The sequence below is a fragment of the Microtus pennsylvanicus genome, chromosome 8, assembly GCF_037038515.1.
Source record: "Microtus pennsylvanicus isolate mMicPen1 chromosome 8, mMicPen1.hap1, whole genome shotgun sequence".
NCBI classification, from domain to species: domain Eukaryota; kingdom Metazoa; phylum Chordata; class Mammalia; order Rodentia; family Cricetidae; genus Microtus; species Microtus pennsylvanicus.
Window position 1 is genome coordinate 88,168,765 of NC_134586.1, and position 17,148 is coordinate 88,185,912.

Consider the following 17,148-nt stretch of genomic DNA (forward strand, 5'->3'; position numbering starts at 1 on the left):
TGGGTGCTCCAAGACAACAATAGGTTGTTGGCTTAGGAAATCAGAACACATCATCCCTATCTAAGCTTTCCAGGTGACATATTTTAGTATATTTCTGCAGTGCAGACAGGCTGATTTCCAAATACTAGTGGCTCCTGAGGATAAGCCTTATCTCACCTCTTAGGACCTCACCTCACTAGTCATGGAGCATGAGTTCCCAACACACTGATAAGCACTGGGAACCTTTAAGAGACAAACATACCATCTCAGAAAGTGAGTTGCCATTTTGCCAAGTCTTACCAGTCTCTCCGATCTACCAACATCCCAACCTCTTCCTCAAAGTGGTTCGGGAAAATGTTAACAGCATCAGGAAGGTAATAGTTTCCAAAAGTAAGAAAGGACTAAAGTGTTCTTATAAGAAAGATTGGAGGAGGGGGAGAATCAGAAAAACGTAAGAACACACTAAAGTTTGGAAGCTACCAAAATAATGCTATAAGAAACAAGAGCAAGGAATTTAAAAATAACAATTAACTTACAAATGGGATCAACCGCGGAGTGAAACCAACAGAAAACGAGATCAGAGAACTTGGATAAATTCACAGAACTAATGAACCTGAATTAGTGGGAAATAATCTAAAAATGTAGCAGTAGCCCAGGGGCTCGTACTACAGTGACACCTAAAATTCATACAAGTAGAATTCCAGAGGAGACAATGTGGGGCTAAAAGAGACACTGAGAGAAAACAGTACTGGAAACTTCCCAAATTTGAGAAGGACATGAATCTACAGATTGATTCAAGAAGCTGAGCAAACTTCAAGTTGGAGAAATCTACAGAAATACAAGGCATGCCAAGGGTGCATTTTGAAAAACCAAAAGCAAAGAAAAAAATTTAAATTGGTCAGAGAGCAACAACACATTATCTGTAATGGTGAAGGTAATTCTCGCGTGGATTTCTCAGGAGAAACATCTTTCAACTTCATATGGAAAACAAGGAAGTATTCAACAGACACCAAACACTACCGCTTACGGTTCCACGTTTGTTTTAAAAAACCTTTGTGACTTAAGCCTAGAGATTTTTTTTTTTTGTAGTTGTTATTTTTGTTTGTTTTGTTTTTGTCTTTTGAGACAGGGTTTCTCTGTAACATTGGAGCCGGCCCTAGAACTCGCTCTGTAGACCAGGCTGGCCTCAAACCCTCCTGCCTGTGCTGGGGTTAAAGGTGTATGTGCCACCACCACCAGAGAAGACGAGAGATTTTTTTTTACTTTCCCAGGTCTGTTTGGTTGCAACACCCACCCCAGCAATAAGGACGTGCTTTTAAAACTAAAAGGACAAGGAAACATGGGAGGGTTCAAATGGCAGACTGTCCATTCTCCCACTGTTTAGCATACAGGACAGAAAGCAGATGATCAGTAATAACTTGAGAGGGAAGAGATGAATTAGCGAATCATGAAAGAATTGTCTCAACCTGTATTCTGAGCAGTGAGAGGAGTGGGGGAAACCGCCAAAGGTGAGAGTATGCAAGTAAGGCAGGAAGAGATGCACGGGCAGCCCCAGACGGACTCTGATTCATTTCTAGCGGACTGCCTAACAACGCACAGGCTCATCCCTTCCCAGGCAGCCGCTGGCGACCTTGCCACCGATGGGGTGCGTGCAGTACCACCTCCATCTCGTTCCCCACCGCCAAGTTCAGCCCACCCGGGGTGATGGCCACTTCATTATCCTGGCACCGCCCTGAGCGCAGCACGCCCGTCCTTCCTCGGGGAAAACCACCCACCGTGCGGTCTGCAGCACCTCTCTGCTCCTCCTGCAAGGTGTATTAAGTTGTCCACAGATCTAGCAAAGCGTCACCAGAACCGGAAGTCCCGGTCAGTCGTGAAGTCACAACACGGCGCCGAGCCCTTCCCGGAAGTTGGCGCCCTTAGAACGCTTTCTGAGCGGGGATCCCGAGTTTTGATGACAGCTTCGTAGGGATGTGGTCCCTAGCCAGCGACATAGCTGGGAGCACTTAAAGAGTTTCCTTTATTTCTTCTAAATTTTACCCGCTTTCTGTTCTTTGTGGTTATTTAGTAGTTTTTTTCCCCTCCTCCGGAGTCCTTTTTCTGTTCTCCACACCTGCCCCCTTTCCTACCTTGCATCTCCAGTCCCTTCTTCATGAACACAGGGAAGTTGACTCTCAGTTAACCTTAGCGTTAGTATTCCGCTTCACATACTCTGCACTTTAGGACAATGAGACTGTTCAGAGGTACTTTCAACTAAGCACAAACCCCAAGACCGTATCCTCAGCATTTGGTACATGATACATGTTCAGTGTATTTATAGTCTTGAAAATCCTGTAGCCGATATGGCATTCTTATATCCAGACGAAGCAGCATGGAACTTTGAAAAATCACAGCAATTATCACACACTCATGGAAAAAAAGCCTTGTTCTTGTATTCAGCACCTCAGTGATGGTGCCACCGTCCAGCCAGCTGTGGAATGAAAACCGCTAAACTTCATTACTCTTCTTTGTCAGTTCTGTTTCCCATATCCACTAGGTAACATTCAATGAATATAGAAAAAGCCATTCACTGTGCCAAGAGTTTCTCATGAACCAATTTTTAAATGCCCACAGCTATTCAGTGAAGCCAGCATTAAAAGCGATCATTAGAGTCTGGAGACATAAACACATAGAATAAATGATTATGTTACAGTGCCAGTATGTGACAAGCACAAGGTGGTGTCCCTCATGAGCACAGTTTTATGTGTGTAAATGTCCCTCGAGTAATACTGTAAAACTATATTTATATGATGCCATTCAGGTCTATTGACCTACCTCTCCAACAGCAAGATGCATCTAGATGTCAATACAAAATGGAAGTAGAATCTTAAAAACAGTAGGAAGTTGAGGTGCACATCTCTCTCCATCTCCTGGTTCCAAATTTCTCTGGGTATCTATTACATCCGTCTCTCTTCCACAGGCAGAACAAATTAACACATTAACTTAACATGTCTTACACATGCCTTGTAATGCATATCTCAGGTGATGAATGTTTCTGATTTCACTGAACCTGTGCCAGAAATAACTGAAGGTTCAGACTTTAAAGAGACAACAATCTTTTCTGACCTTATAGATACTCAGGATTATATCTAGTCAACCACAGTTTAAAGCGAGGTGTGCGGAAATTGAGTAACTTGCTCAAAGTCCGTTGGGAAGGCTAGACGCAGGTTGCTGACAGCAACTTCTCAATTGTTCTCATGCCTTCTCTGGGCCTTCTCCTCTTGGGATATACATGCTTTCACTAATTAAGTTGTCATATTTTTGCACCCAATGTTACCTTTGCTGCATAACAGGCTAGAACTGATGTGCCTGGTTTAAGTAGTAGAGTGGAGTGTTCTCTGACGCCTGCAGAATTCATTTGGCATGTGTCAGGTAAGCTGTAATTGTGGCGCTATTATATATTGAGTTTGGAAGTAAAATACTTCTCCCTTCACCATAAGGCTCTTGTGTTGAAATTTTCGTTTTGCCATGCAGCAGTGTTCAGATGTGGAATGTCTGAGAGGTGATTTGACCATTGGTAATGTCACGTTTGAATGGGCTTATCTCTCTGTGCTTCCTAGACAGCTTTGCAGTATCACACACTCCCAACCATGATGCTGTGCCTCATCACAGGCAGAAGCACTGGGACAAAGTCTCTCAAACTGTACGCCAATACATGTGTTTGTTCTTTTTTGTTTGTTTTGAAGCAGGGTCTCTCTCTGCATAGGGGTAGCTGTCCTAGAATTCACCATGCACACCAAGCTGGCCCCAAACTCACAGAGGTCTGCCTGCCTCTGTCTCTTCCTCTCAAGTGCTGAGATTAAAGGCACACACCACCATGTCTTTATAACCAAAATAAATATTTCCTCCTTTAAATTTATTTTAGGTATTTTGGCACAGTGATGAAAAGTGACTGACATATGTACTTCTGTTCTGCATGCTTTTTAACATCAGTTTCCAGTTCCCATTAAAGTGAGAGCTCCCTGTAAATTATGCTTTTACAATCTTTAAGGACTGTTAAAATCCATGTGCATCATTCACTTATGTGAAGGTCTGGAGAATTTTGAAATGAAGACTTCTATTTGCATTATCTTTTTTTTTTTTGGTTTTTCGAGACAGGGTTTCTCTGTGGTTTTGGAGCCTGTCCTGGAACTAGCTCTTGTAGACCAGGCTTGTCTCGAACTCACAGAGATCCGCCTGCCTCTGCCTCCCGAGTGCTGGGATTAAAGGTGTGTGCCACCACCGCCCGGCTATTTGCATTATCTTTATTAGTACTTTTAAATTTTAGTTTGAGTAAGAATGACATAATAATTGAGGAGCCTAGAAGTTACATTGTAAACAAGTTATCATGTGCTTCTGCTTCTGATAAGTGTTAGGCCGTTTGTTTTGTTTTGTTTTGTTTTTTAGGCCCTATTTTGAGTGACTCTTCTCTCTGTAATAATAATAGGGAAAATTCTTAGGGATAAGGTAATAACCTTCATTTATGTTAGTAGGTATATGAAAATATTCATAAATGTTATGTCTTACACCATATGTCTTGCTACAGATGTTTCAGAATATTTCTGGGAAAATAAATCTATACTTCATCATTTATCACAATGTGTTAGATACTGTTCTGAATGCCAGGAACAAGAGCGAAATACCATTGTTCTCTTATTGGCAAGAAGGTAAACATGGGATAATGTAAGAAAAATTAGGTGGGATCACTAGAAAAGCGTGGACTCTCAGTCCTTATGACCTGGTGGAGGATAATTCCAGATTCCTTCTCATCCCCCGTCTCCTTTAGTCTCACCACCTTGCATCATGCAGCCCTCTCCTTGCCCCATCTTTTCTGTCTAAAATCTCTCTACAGGTGGTTATGTCCAGTTCCATGTATTTAAATGTTATCTATAAACAGATAAATCTCAAGTCCACACTGACAACCCAGAACTTTCCCATGAGCTCCAAGTTTGTTGTCAATCAGCCCATCAAATATCTCCACTTGAAAGACGAATAGGCATGATTAGTTAATGTCGTCTACCCACAACTGTTGGTTTGGAACTCCAATAGTCAGATATAGATGCACCTTATTATAAAATAAAGGACTTTAAAGCAGTTTGAAGCTAAGACAGTTTTTTAAATCATATCTTGACTTTAAATCACTTTGGGCATTTATTATCATTCTTTGATCAAAGGCAGGTGGACGGATGTGGAGAGAGGTGGATAATGTGGGGGAATCTCTGGCCATGGAGTTATAGGAAAGATGAAAAGTGACTTTCAGGCTGAACAGTTCATTATTTATGAGTGGTTCTCTGAAACTTCATACTTGGCAAGATGATGGCAACATTCAGGATAGTGTCTTCTGCCAACAGCCTGTGTCCTTGAGTAGTTGCTGCTACATCTCATGGAGAAGAAAGAACCTTTGTTGTTTGTTTCTAATATTCTTGTTAGTTATTAGCATACAGTCTCCCTGTCCAGCTCATTACAGAGGGATGGCAACAATGAGATTGTCTTTCTGTTTAATTCCAAATGCCTAGAGGAAGAAATTATGATCGGCCCTATTTGGTCTGGTGTCCAACAGTTGTCCAGTCTCTAATGACAAGTGATGATGGCCATGTTATTCCTCTGCTAACATAGTGAAGGATCATAGTGAGTGGGACAGACATCCCATAAAGGAGTCTACTAGAAGCCTAGGTGGTCATAAAATTAGGTCACTGTATAGTGATTTTAGTGCCATGCTTTTACCTTGTACATAAAAAGACTAGAACCCCAGTGTTCTTTCATCCTATATTGACTATTTATTACATCCTAAGCACTCCTCAGGGCCAGGGGCTCTAAAGAGAAAGTTCTGCAGATTATACACCCACAATAAACAAATTGAACAAGTTAATATATAATGATAGTGTAAGAAAAAGTACAAGTATGTTTCAAAACTATTTTTTTAGGGAAAGAAAGAGGACGTGGAGTTGGATAGGTCAGGAGGATCATGGAGGAGGTGGGTGAGGGAAACCGGATCAGAATATATTGCATGAAAAAAATATTATTTTCAATAAAAAGATTTACAATATATGTTCTTTGAAAAATTAATTTGTAGTAATATGGGCGGCGGCGGGGTTGCGTCCCCAACACCCCAGCCGCCTGCCCGGCTAGCTTTACCCGAAATAATTACATGGACACTGTATTCATTTAAACACTGCTTTGGCCCATTCCTATCTAGCCTCTTCTAGGCTAATTCTCACATATTAATTTAGCCCATTTCTAATCATCTGTGTAGCGCCGGTCTTTCCGGGAAGATTCTAGCCTATGTCCGTCCTGGGTCGGAGCTGGGGCATGGTGTCTCTCTGAAGCGTCTGCTCCGGAGAGGAGAGCTGCGGCGTCTGAGCTCACTTCCTCTTCCTCTCAGCGTTTTGTTCTGTTTACTCCTCCCACCTATCTCCTAACCAATGAGAGCCAAGCAGTTTCTTTTAATTTAACCAATGACCTTCCTCCATCATTAATTTAGATCCAATTTACTAAGCATCAATAAAATAAAAAATAAGTTAAAATATGTTGGAGGGATATAGGATTATTTGATTTTTCATAATGTATAAACCCTGGTTTTTTCTTAACTTAATCTTTTATTTTTCTGAGAATTTCACATGTGAATGCTGTCTCTACATCATTTCCACTCCTCCCTCTCTATAGCACCAACTTCTCCCATGTCGTTCTCAAGTTTATGACCTCTTTTGTAATTCTTTCCAACCCCCTCCCCCACACAGAATTCTACTGAGCCTATTTAGTGTTTCAGTTACATACGTGTGTCTAAAGCTAATCACTCGCAATTAGGTCACCTATCAGGGGATTTGTTCCTGGAGAAAACTGGTTTTCCATCTCTCACTAACCATTGGGTACTTGTAACAATTTATCCAACAGGAAGGCCTTGTGAAATTTCCCTTATTCACCTTGGCATGTTGGATGATATTGAACTCACAAAAGGCTTGTTTAAGAAACCTTTTTACTGATATTTCTTGAATGTATCCCCCTGTCATGTCTAGGAAACACTCCTTAGAAGCAATTGGCCTGGTCTTGTTCTCTTACATTTCCACCCCCTCTTACATAATGTTCCTTGCCCTTCTTTGGTGAAGTATAAGAGTTACACTTATCTGTGAGTCTCAAGATACATATTTATAATGGTTAGAAATTATATTGGCTTAGGAAAATGTAGGCAGTAGCTTCTCCTGTAGGGTCTATGACCTCTTCACCCATGAGAATGTGTCTAGGTTTACAGTATCAGGCATGAGTTTCCTCCAATTAAGCGAGCCTTAAGCCCACTTTAACAGTGGTTGATTATTCCCAAAATAATAGTGCTACTATTATTTGTGATGGTATTATTTGGGATTTGTGATGGTTTGAAAGAAAATGGTCCCCATAAACTCCAGGAGTGGCACTATCAGGAGATGTGACCATTTTGGAGTAGGTATGGTTTTGTTGGAGGAAGTCAGTCACTGGGTGGGCTTTGAGGTCTCAGAAGCTCAAATCAGGCTTAGTGGCTCACAGTTCACGTCCTGCTCCTGTTAATCCAGCAGTAGAACTCTCAGCTACCTCTCCAGCATCATGTCTGCCTGCATGTTGCCGTGCTTCCTGTCATGATGATAATGGACTTAACCTCTGAACTGTAAGCTAGCCCCAGTTAAACATTTTCCTCTTTAAGAATTGCCATGGTCATAGTGTGATGTGGGAGTGTCATATATCAATCTGTTGATTTCATTGGTTAAGCAATAAAGAAACTGCTAGGCCCATTTTGATAGGCCCACCCTTAGGTGGGTGGAGTAAACAGAACGGAAGGTTGGGAGAAAGAAGCTGAGTCAGAGAGTCACCATGATTTTCCCACTCCAGAGGGACTCAGGTTAAGATCATTCCTGGTAAGCCAGCTCGTGGGCTACAGCAGATTATTAGAAATGGGCTAGTCCAGGTGCGAGAGCTAGCCTAGAAGAGGCTAGATAGAAATGGGCCAAGCGGTGTTTAAAAGAATACAGTCTCCGTGTAATTATTTCGGGTAAAGCTAGCCGTGCAGGCGGCGGGTGCTGGGGACGCAGCCCCGCCACTCCTTATTTCAACAATAGTGTCTTTTCACAGTAAAAAAACCATAAATAAGACAGGGACATATTGCTGGGCCAGCCTTTGTTTTAAAAGGAGAAAATATAAGGGGGTGGGTAGAGCCTGGAGAGATGGGAAAGGGGAAGGAAATAAATAGCACACTAAGGATGTTTCAAAAAGCCATTGAGATCTCTGCCTCTGTTCCCATGGGTTGCTGGATGAAGCTTCTATGATGATATTTAAATTATTCATCAGTCTGACTACAGGGCAAGGTCATTCGTGCACCCTCCCCTCCATTAGAGTCTTAGCTGGGGTCATCCTTGCGAATTCCTGGGAATTTCTCTAGTGCCAGGTTTCTTGCTAGCCCTGCATCGGAGCACTGGACTGAGCTTCCAAAGTCCAGTTGAAGAGTGGGAGGAGTGAGAATAAGAGTAAAGAGGTCAAGACCATGATGGGTTCACCCGCTGAGACAGTTTACCTGAGCTAATGGGAGCTCACCGACTCCAGTCGGACAGGGAAGGAACCAGCATAGGTCCAAACTAATCCCTCTGAATGTGAGTAACAGTTGTATAGCTGGGGCAGACTGCGGGGCCACTGGCAGTGGCACCAGGATTTATCTCTACTGCTTGTACTGACATTTTTGTAACCTATTCTCTTTGGATGGATACCTTGCTCAACCTAGATATAGTAGAGAGGGCCTTGGATCTTCCCCCAAAGCAATGCGCCTTATCCACTCTGAACAGTGGATAGGGGTGGGGTGGGAGGGTAGGTGGAAGGAATGGGAGGAGGGGAGGGAGTGGAAACTGGGATTGGTATGTAAAATGAAATAGGATAGTTTGTTGTCTTTAAAAAAATTAAAATTAAAAAAACAAAAAGCCATTGAGAAACACGCTTATAAATTTACCTAAAAATATATATGCATTATATATAAAGGTACTATATACAGAGGCGGGGGAGGAAGAGAGAGGGAGGAAGTAGAGTTACACTTCATGGAATAACTCCAGTGCAATTTGAAAAATTGAAAAATCTAAGTGCTAGGCACAGATAACACCCTTTGAAGTTGTTGGTCAAGGAGGTTGGTGTCTAAGAGACTCCCCAAACAATATAGGTATTGCCATTTTCCTTGCCTGCCCTCCAGAACTTGAAGGTAGACCCTATTGCTGAAGACAACACAGACTTTGGACACAGGCCTTCAAAATATCAAGCTGGAGCTGGTCTGAAAGCATTATTCTCAAGGACTAGGTATACATAGTGGAAGGTGGTGTACATGCTGCCAAGAGAGGAAAATACACATATGCTAGTTTAATCTTTAACAATTATTCCCAAGATAATAGTGCTACTGTCGTATCATTGGGGATTGTGGTGCTTTGAAAGAAAATGGCTCCCATAGGCTCAGGGAGTCGCACTATCAGGAGATAAGCCCTGCCTGCTTTCTTCCTTTCTGCTGTTTCTCTGAGGAGGCAGCTTTTTCTCTTCTTCTTTCTCTTTCCCTCTCTCTATCTGCATCTCTCCTATCTCTGTTTCTCTCTCCCATTCTCTCTTCCCTTCTCCCTTTCTTTGATCTCTGTAAACTCCGCACTCCAGTCTTATCTGCATAGCATATTTGTCTCCAGCCCACAATCCTCCATGGGACCCGCCGGCCCCTCTCACACTGTAATCTTAACAGCAATAAAATAGTTTTTAAACACTTTTCACGTAATCCACCACATATAATCTCACGATGACTCCAAACATTTTGTCTTAATCCATGCTGTGTCCCCTCATGCTTTTCAGTGAGTCCACACCATAAAGGAGCTGTAAGGTAAGGGGCTGGGCAGGCTAGAGGAAAGTATGAGCATTGTAGTTCAGATATCTGTATAAACTCAAAACAAACAGGTCAGCGTTAGCTACAAATGGACACCACTTTACAGTTCAGAGTGTTCCATTTTATTGAAGTCCTCAGAAGCTCATTGCACCTTTCCGTGGGCTAGTAACAGCACTTCAGGACTTTTACAAATCATTCCTTTTAATTTTTTAATGGAGACTTCATATTCTCCAGTAAAATAAAATCAGGGTTTTCCTAGATACAAATACCTTTCCATGCAGTTCACCTTACCCAAATGTGGGAAACACAATGATGGCTCTTTGGAGATGCTAATGTCCTGGCCTTGGGAATTGCTCGTGCTACATTTCATGGTTAAAGAGACATTGCCAATGTGCTGAAGACTGTGATGTGGAGAAATTATCTTGGGTTCTTCAGAGGGGACCAAAGAAATCACAAAGACTGAAGAGGGAGAAGGAGGGCCAGAGTCACAGAAGACACTGTGACATTGAAAGCAATTGGGGAGCAGGGGACAGGGATGTGATGGTAGAAACAATGAGATGGTGGGAGACTCTGCATTGCTGCCTTGTAGATAGAAGATGGAAGTGCCTGTTACTGTTTTTGCATGCTTACAGTTTCTACACCTTTGCCTTCTTAGCTTTGGAAACCTTTAAAAGTCTCATGTGGCTACCTTTTCTCAGAGCAGTTCCCAGTCAAAGAGCTGGAGTCATGTTGTTAGTACCCCCATTTTATGTATGGTTATCTATGGGATACTTTTTTTGTTTGTTTTTTGTTTGGTTTGGTTTTTCAAGACAAGATTTCTCTCTGAAACAGCCCTGGCTGTCTTGAAACTTACTTTGTAGACCATACTACCCGTGAACTCACAGAGATCCGTCTGTCTCTCCCTCCCAAGTACTGGGATTAAAGGCATGTTCTGCCATCACTCAGCTATCTGTGAAATTTTTTCTTTAATATTTATTTTTTTATTTCATTTTACATTCCAACCACAGTTCTCCCTCCCACCCTTCCTCTCACCCCCTTCACCTCTCCCCCCGAGCCCACTTCCATCCACTCTTCCTAAAGGGTAAGGCCTCCCATGGGGAGTCAGCAAAGCCTGGCACATTGAGGCAGAACCAAGCCCCTCCCACACTGCATTAAGGCTGAGCGAGGCATCTCACCATAGGGAAGGGGCTCCAAAAGCTCTTCCACCTGGGGCCTCTCAAATAGACCAAGATACACAGCTGTCTTCACCCATACAGAGGCCCTAGTTCAGTCCCATGGACGCTCTACAGCTATCAGTCTAGAGTTCATGACTTCCCAAGAGCCTGATTTTTCTGCTATCTCTGTAGATTTCCCCCATCATGATCTTGACCTCTCTTGCTCATGTAATCTCTCCTCTCTTTCTTCCTCTGGAGTCCTGGAGCTCAGCCTGATGCTTGGTTGTGGATCTCTGCACCTGGTCCCATCAGTTGCTGGATGAAGGCTCTATGATGACAGTTGGGATAACCAACAATCTGATTACAGAGGAAGTTCAGGCACCCTCTTCACTATTACTAAGAGTCTTAGAGCTGGGGGTCATCCTTTGTGGATTCCTGGGAAATTCACTAGCTCCTGGTTTCTCCCTCACTCCATAATGGCTCCCTTTATCAAGATATCGCTTTCATTGCTCTCCCACGCCATCCCTCCCCCATCTCAACTGTAAGTTTTTCCAGTCCTACAAACCTCTCCACCAATGCAATAATCCAAATCAGACCAAATAAAACCAAATTAGAAGAAGCCCAGGTTTAAAGGATGCCAGTGCTCCTCGGTGGCCTTCCAGGAAAATACAGAGAGAGGGACAGAGAACTGGGGAGACAATGTGTTTGTTCTCTGAGGGACAATTTAAATAGCCTGTGAGACTGGTCTTGACCCTCTCTGGGAAGGAGTCATTGTTTGGTGGGCTTTCTTGGAGGCAGAGTCTAAACTGTGACAACTCCCAGGGAAGGGGAGGCTTGAAATGGAACTTTCCACACAACATTCCAAAATGGAAGCCAGGAGTTGGGGTGAAGTCCACAACCAAACATTCCAGACTCTGGATAAAGGGGTGCCAGGGAACTGAGGTGATGCTTTTAACCTAACATCAACCATCCCCGGGAGATCTCATCTAATTTCCTTTTATCTGTGGAATTCTTAACTGAAATTTAAAAAGTAAAACCAAGTTTGGAAAGAAGTGATGAATTCTGATATCTTAATAGTCTTCCAACTTCCTCGAAAGCCATTTATTTTTAATATTTCAGGAAATTTAGGGAAGCATTTGCTATGTCTTCCCTTCCCTAGCCTCCCCTTCTCACCCCTCCTTTCCCTTCCCTCCTTCACTTCCTTTTTTTTTCTTTCCTTTTCTCTTTCCTCCTCTTTCTTTTTAATTTTTCTTTGTAGATGTTGAAACTGAGATATCAGTCTCAAAGTATGTTGAAAGATGTATTAACTTTTTGGCAGCCCACATCTGAAATTCTGTGTTTGGAGAATGTTCCGTTTCAATCTAAGCCCTGTGGTAGGCCTGCTGTGGGAAACTTTGTTCCGTTCAAAGAGATGAAATTATCTGGTATAAAACTATACTGATACAGCCAGTGACCTCATGGACAGGTTGAACAGTGTGATCTTAGGAAGGAGACGTTTAGAAAACTATGGATTAGTTAAGGAAGCCGCTGACTGAAGACAGTTTTTGAGTCTTGCCTTAAAAGATAATGTTTCTGCGAAGGTGACCGAGAGTTGTATTATGGTCAAGGTGGCTAATTCAAGAAAATATATAAAATGGTTTGAAGTGGCATGATCCCATGACTAATGTTGTCAGCTCTACACAGTAAAGACTAATGTCCCTTTTGCTGGTAATGGTGGCAAATACTTGTAATCCAGGTACTCGGGAGACTGAAGCAGGACAGTCATGAATTCAAGGCTAGTTTAGATGACATAGCAAGACTCTTGCTAAAAATAACAACAGAAACCTAAGCCAAACAACATCAACAAAAACAGAACTACACACACACATACACAAACACACACACACACACACACACACACACACAACCACACAAAAACTAAATGTGGTGATGAAAAAGCTGAACAATATTTTATCCTCGGATGTTTCCACTGAGTTTTACGCAGCTTCTTCTGCAGAATTGTCCTAACAGTTTGATGATGCTTTTCTGAACTGCTTGGACCTCACATCCCTAAGCTCTCCTTCTAAAATACAAGACCCTGAGTACTAGGAAGCCCTATCTATCTGGCCTCTGGCACCTCCCCTTCCATTACATGGCAGGGAAGCCACCCACTGTACAGTGGCATGATCTGTTGCGAACTTCTCAGGGCCCCATAATTCTTTCCTGCCTTGATAACCCAGAAAATCCCTGCACATATGAATACTCAACACCACTGCCCCAATTTCCTAGGTCAACAGAGACTTCTGGGCACTTGTGGTCTTTAGGTCTAATCTACAGTGTGGTACTCATGTTCTCTAACAGTTTTTGTTTGTTTGCCCTGACATAATCAAACTATTCCACACATCACAGCACTCTAGCATCAGGTGCTTCAGGATGAACCCTTACTAGATAAAGACTTAAAAATCGGGCCATCACATCTCATCTCATAAATTAGCAAATACCTTTAACAGGACCTGTTATGCAGAGAATGTTCAGTTTCTCTGACATAAGCTTGACTTACTGCACCATCTTGTTCTGTTCTGGAGCTTCTAGGGGAACAGTGCACTTCACTGTTGCAGTCCATCAGTGTTACTACAGGAACAGAGATTGTAGAGTCTGATGAGCTTTTTATGTAGCACAACAAGGACACATTTAAAAACAGAAGCAAGAACCCACATATATGATAACTCAAAACCATCAAGAGGAATGGCTCATGATGGTTAATGAATGGCTATTGTTTAGTCAGATAGTTACTATGCTCGACATTTCATTTATAATTGCTTATGAATTTGCTTCTTGTGTGTATAAATCAATACACCTGTATGCAAATATAACTTATAAAAAATCAGAAGCAAGAATGGCTACATGAATCTACCTCTCTCTTCCTGGAAAATGTATTAGAGTCTAAGGACTTCTTCAGGTTTTGGATCTGGAAGCCCTATCTATCTGGTCTCTGGTAGTGCCCCACACACTTCCATTACAACATGGCAAATAAGCTACTCATTGTACTATGACGTTATCTGCTGAGAACAACTCAGGGTCCTGTAAGAACTATGTTAATCCTTTCCCAAGGCCATGCTTTCATGACCTAATTGCCTTGAAGTGGGTTTGACCTTTTAAGGACTCTGTCTTTACCTCACCAAACTGAAGACCAAGCTTTGGGGTACAAACCACTTCTAAACTATAGTGACAAATAGGATTTCAGCCTTGAGCACAGGTTGAGATGAATGTGGAAAAGCTGTATGCAAGATAAACTCTGTCCTCACAAGATGGGAAGAGATGCTTCTTGCAATGCCCATCCCATCATCCCGTATGGTACCCTCCATAAATACTGCTGGGGCAGTGCTGAATGTGTTCCTCTGTTATCCATGGACCGGGGAGAGGTAGAAGGGCAAATCAACCTCTTCTTCATTCTCATCTCTGATAGTCAGTATCAAAGTGTTAAGGCATGTATACCTTTAATTAAGGATATTATAGTCCCTCTTCCCATTTGCCTTGGGGTTCTGGTAAATATTCCTATGCTTAGATTAGTTTCTGTATGGAATTTGTTTCAGAACACTGATCTTTGATCTAAGTGAATGTCATGACCGAGTTGGAACCCTGGAGTTCCAACTCAGGAACTCTGCATCAAGGCCAATCAGTGATACATTATCAGTACCAAAGAGCATTTACTGTCATCATTCCCATAGCAGGATTTACATTTTCTCAGGGGCCAGAGGTCAAGTCCTAGTTTAGATAAATCTTCACCTCCAGGAGTCTAATGTCTGTAGTGCTTTGTATTATGTGTTAACTTGATTGGAATGGGCTTCTTCAGGGAAGACAGGGAAAGAGAGGAGAGGGGTGGAGGAATTAAAATTTGATTGAGCATCCTGTTTTATTTGGCACTCCAAAAAAATATACATATGCACACAGTCTCTCTCTCTCTCTCTCTCTCTCTCTCTCTCGCTCTCTCTCTCTCTCTCTCTCTCTCTCTCTCTGTCTCTCTCTCTCTCTGTCTCTCTCTCTCTCTCTCTCTCTCTCTCTCTCTCTCTCTCTCTCTCTCTCTCACACACACACACACACACTGCTGTTGTTTCTATTTGTTCAGTTTCTTGGGAACCCTGACTGATACAATGGTTTTTGTTTCATTATCTCATTGATATATAACAAATAATTTAAGACTCAGTGCTTGAAGCCATTTGTTTTGCTCACAGATTTGCAAGTTGTTTAGAATTCCCTGGGAATACTGACTTATGCTTGATATTATGCAGCTCAAATGTTCAACTGTGTGAGTGGGGTAAAAGCCTCCATTTAAGCTGGCTTTCCTCAGATGATACGGCTGTTGTTTTAAGCCACCCAGTCCCTCCAGGTCCATGTGTTGAAGTCTTGGTCAATGGCTTGTGGCACTATTGGGAAGTGGTAGAATCTTAAGAATATATGTCATAGCAAAAGAAATCAGGTCCTTGGGGGCTGCCTGGCTTCATGGATATTGAAGTCCTATTCCCTGTCTTTGCTGCTCTTTGTTCTGGTCACTGCCTGGTGGGCAGGCTCCTCTGCCATGTGCTTCCACCCTGGTGTGCTGCCTTCTACCATCTGCACTGCAACAGGGTGCACAGACCACGGGCCTCTGAAACTGTGGGCCAAAGCCAGTCCTTCCTCTTTTTTCTGTTACGTCCTGTATTTTTTATTGTTTTTATTCCACTATATATTTTTCTCCACTCTGCTCCCTAACTCCCCTTTCCCCTTCTACACACTTCCATGATCGACATGCTCCCAATTTACTCAGGAGGTCTTGTCTTTTTCTCCTTCCTATGTAGATCCATGTGTGTCTCTCTTAGGGTCCTCTTTGTTGTCTACGTTCTCTGGGGTTGTGGACTGTAGTCTGGTTTTTCTTTGCTTTATGTCTAAAAGCCACTTATAAATGAGTACCTATTATATTTCTCTTTTTGGGCTGGGTTACCTCACTCAGTATAGTTTTACGAAATCCATCCATTTGCCTTCAAATTTCAAGATGTCATTATTTCTTAACCACTGAGCAATACTCCATTGTATGAATTTACCACATTTTCCTTATCCATTCTTCAATTGAGGGGCATCTAAATTGTTTCCAGATTCTGGCTATTGTGAATAATGCTGCTATTAACATAGCTGATTGAGCATCATTTGGGTATGTACCCAAAAGTGGTATTGCTGGGTCTTGAGGTAGATTGTTTTATTTCATAATTTTCTTAGAAATCAAATTTTCTGATCTCCAAAGCAGCTATACAAGTTTGCACTCCCACCAGCAATGGAGGAGCATTCCCCTTATCCCGAATCCTCTCCACCATAAGCTGTCATCAGTGTTTTTGATCTTGGCCATTCTGTCAGGTGTTAGATGGTATCTCAGAGTTGTTGGGTTTTTTGTTTTTGTTTTTTGTTTTTTTTATTTTTTGAGACAGGGTTTCTCCGTAGTTTTTTGTTCCTGTCCTGGAACTAGCTCTTGTAGACCAGGCTGGCCTCAAACTCACAGAGATCCGCCTGCCTCTGCCTCCCGAGTGCTGGGATTAAAGGCATGCGCCACCACTGCCCAGCCAGAGTTGTTTTTATTTGCATTTCTCTGATAGCTAAGGATGTTGAACATTTCCTTAACAATCTTTTGGACATTTGAGATTCCCCTATTGATAATTCTGTTTATGTGTGTACCCCATTTTTTTGTTGGATTATTTGTTCTTTTGATGTCTAGTTTCTTGAGTTCCTTGTATATTTTGTAGATCAGCCCTCTGTCCAATGTGGGGATGGTTAAGATCTTTTCCCATTCTGTAGGCTGCTATTTTGTCTTGTTGACCATGTCCTTTGCTTTACAGAAGCTTCTCAGTTTTAGGAAGTCCCATTTTTTAATTGTTTCTCTCAGTGTCTGTGCTACTGGAGTTATCTTTAGGAGTGGTCTCCTGTGCCAATGTGTTTAAGTGTATTTCCCACTTTCTCTTCTATGAGGTTCCAGGTGGTTGGCTTTATATTGAGATCTTTGATTTACTTGGACTTGAGTTTTATGCATAGTGATAGATATGGATCTATTTGCATTCTTCTACATGTTGATATCCAGCCATGCTAGCACCTTTTGTTGAATATCCTTACTTTTTTCCATTGTATAATTTTTGCTTT

At 42.2% G+C, this 17,148-nt stretch overlaps 1 protein-coding gene and 1 pseudogene across 2 annotated transcripts in view; both read right to left on the reverse strand.

The window, feature by feature from the left end:
* The window catches only part of Ldah (lipid droplet associated hydrolase), a 67,689-nt gene extending 65,843 nt beyond the window's left edge, over positions 1-1,846 (reverse strand). For both annotated transcript variants that reach the window (XM_075983976.1, XM_075983974.1), the window contains exon 1: positions 1,755-1,846. The gene's annotated coding sequence lies outside the window, so the exon portion shown is untranslated. The remainder of the gene's footprint in view (positions 1-1,754) is intronic.
* Positions 1,581-17,148, reverse strand: part of LOC142855368 (growth/differentiation factor 7-like) — a 36,476-nt pseudogene continuing 20,908 nt past the window's right edge.